This window comes from Corvus brachyrhynchos, unplaced genomic scaffold, assembly GCF_000691975.1.
Source record: "Corvus brachyrhynchos isolate BGI_N302 unplaced genomic scaffold, ASM69197v1 scaffold285, whole genome shotgun sequence".
In the NCBI taxonomy this organism is placed as follows: domain Eukaryota; kingdom Metazoa; phylum Chordata; class Aves; order Passeriformes; family Corvidae; genus Corvus; species Corvus brachyrhynchos.
This window is the reverse complement of record NW_008238323.1, coordinates 1,006,355-1,009,180: the sequence shown is the minus strand read 5'-3', so window position 1 is coordinate 1,009,180 and position 2,826 is coordinate 1,006,355. Positions and strand designations below refer to the sequence as shown.

Here is a 2,826-nt window from a genome sequence, read left to right as displayed (position 1 = left end):
ACTCCAGTCACAGGACTCATCCCACCAGGTTTCCTTTAAGTTACTGATATCAAATCTCTAGGACTGAGTCAAAGCTTTGAGCTCCTCTTGTTTGTTCCTCATGCTGCGTGCATTGGTGTAGAAACATTTCAGGAGTTGTGTTCTGTAGCCACCACCGCATGGAGCAGATGGAGGTAGCCCATGAGTGTTTGTTTCCTCAAGTTTTGACATGCCATCCCACTGATCATCACTGGCGAGCCTGGTATTTTCCTTTTCCCCCTTTCAAGCCAGTTTAAAGCTCTGTCAATGAGCCCCACTAGCTCCTGTGCTAGAGCTCTTTTTCCCCTCTGAGAAAGGTGTAACCCATCAGGTGTCAGTAGAACAGGTGTTAAATCATTCCATGGTCAAAGAACCCAAAGTTTTTCTGATGACACCAACCTCAGAGCCACATGTCAATCTTTTGGATCTGCCTATTCCTATCAATACTATTTTTTCTTACCAGAAGGATTGAGGAAATCACTACCTGTGCTCCATATCCCCCTATAGATTGTCCTGGGACCGTGAAGTATCTTCTGAGTGTCCTCAGTCTTTTATTTGTTATTGTGAACAACCAATAATGACTAGTAATCAGAGGGCCTCACTGGACTGGAGAGTTTCAGTAATGTCCCTTATTCAGAATGACAGTTTTTTGATAAAATATGACAAAAGTGATCTTGGATCTCCAACATGGTTGTTTGTATACAAGTGATGAAAATGTTTACATTGTTGTGAAGTGTTTCACTTGTTCCTATCTGAAGGGATTGCAGGAAGATTTTGTATTAAAAATGGGTCTTCAGCTGTTCTTTGTGAGGATGAAAAATGCATGTTACAGCAGTTTCTTTAGTTATGACTCTACTCAACAAAGTGAGTTGTGTCAATAGTAAGTAATTTTGTTTAATGCACTAATCCCTTTTAGCATTGCAATACTTCTCTTGTATGGTTGATACTGGTAGTAGTTGTGGTGAAAAGCATTCTTTATTGTATCAGAATATTTTCTTAACTTTTATCACCTGGAAATATCTAAGGTAGGATTCTGGACTTGAAATTTCAGGGCATTAGATGATTGAGACAAAAGGATTTTAAGTCAGCTCAAGTTTACAGCCTATGCTAATTTTACTAGAATCATTCTAAGGTAACTGTCAATTACTTAGCTCTCATTTCTCCCTGAGGATAAGCTCACAAGTGATATAATAAAGCTTTGTGGCTACAAAGCAGTTTATGCTGTCAGTTTGCATTATGACTGGTTTCAGTGCCATCATGGCTATTTTTTGTAAAAACTAATGCTGTAGAGACAGTTACTTTTTAAGGGGAAAAAAAACTCCAACTAAAACCAACCTAGCTGGTAAAGTGCTTCATTATAATAAAACTCATTTGTGGATACAGTATGCTGCTAGCAAGAATTTCTCTTGCTTCTTTCCAGTCCCGTGAGATATTTTTCTCTCTCAGGGAAGATATTTTCAGAGTTCTATAAGCTGTGAATACCTGCAACCTTGCAAAGCTTTGTTTATGTACAGTAGAAAAATATTTTGACAATGGATGTTTTAGGATTTTTGCCAATCACCCCCAAGGGGTGGCTGATCCTTTGACCAATTAGACTATGAAGAAAAAAGTTTATAAAAGAGTTGTAAAATAACTAAAAAAAGGAATCTTGCTGCACAATGCCTGCCTGTTGGATCTCTCTTCTCCTCCCTACCGCTGCGGAACACTGTGATACTCATTCTGTCGTAGAAGAGCAGTACTAAAAAATGTATTGCCCACCACCGTAATCTTACTTAACATGAAATATTTATTTTCAGATTAAACTGGGGCATAGATCAGAAGCTAAAGATGGTGAGTTTTAAAACAAATTCGTGCTCTAGAAGCTGTGCTTTGTTTTCTCTGGTTTTGTAAATTGATACATTAATTTCCTGTAACATACCTTGGCTGAGAAAATTGAACTCAATGCCCGCTGCAAGGCTTAGTAGAGGTTTGCTTCACAAACTTCAGGGACAGCCAAAAGCAGCATAGATACCTGCATGCATGGTATATATCTAAATATAAATATATAACGTCTCAATTTTAATGGAACTCAAACATGAATATAGCATAGAATAATAGTAATAATAATAATAATAATAACAGCACTGAGTTTAGAATACCTTTTTATATCAATACATCTCTGTGCCTTAAATATTTAAGACAAGCAAGAGTATTTTTGTCCATTTTCAGATGTTTCCTTTGTTCTGTTTTTGTGATGTATGCTGAGGCAAAAGTTGATAAAAAAAAGATCAAAACTTCTGTCTCTGTGTAAGTTTTTTTAATGTTCAGCACTGTAGAGCATGTGCTCTGATGAGCCACATGCCTCTAGGCATGGATATGGCAAATTGAAACCGAGTAATCTTGGTCTTCTCTTATAGCCTGTGGGGCGCAGCAGAATTTTGTGTGCAGGCTGCTGTCCTTCAGGAATCCTGCATCAGGTTACCAGCTTTCCAATGAAGAGTGTTTGCTATCAACTCTCCAGTTCCTTTCTTTTAAAGAGAAGCTGATCACTCATCCCAGAGTGTCACAGTTGAGCTGACTGCCTGAGAGTCGTGATCCACATGGCCTTCAGTGGCCTGATGTCCCTTATGGACAGTCATTACTTTCGGCCTCTACAGTGTCTAGCTGTAGATGAAAGATGTTATTAAAAATAATGATCATGTCTCCTTTCCCTGTGTTATCTCATAACATGGCATGCTTTTTTGTTTTCATCTAAGGCTGTGCCCACTCAAAAGCAGCCATTGTTAATTTGATTCCAAAACAGATAATTTAAACAGGCAAAGCAGGAAT

At 38.3% G+C, this 2,826-nt stretch overlaps 1 protein-coding gene across 2 annotated transcripts in view; it reads left to right on the top strand.

Moving 5' to 3' along the window:
• The first annotated feature begins 1,686 nt into the window (after positions 1-1,686).
• Positions 1,687-2,826, top strand: part of CDK7 (cyclin dependent kinase 7) — a 16,315-nt gene continuing 15,175 nt past the window's right edge. Inside the window, exon 1 of one of the 2 annotated variants that reach the window (XM_017734336.1) lies at positions 1,687-1,848. The gene's annotated coding sequence lies outside the window, so the exon portion shown is untranslated. The remainder of the gene's footprint in view (positions 1,849-2,826) is intronic. The other variant, XM_008633716.2, reaches the window with a different exon arrangement.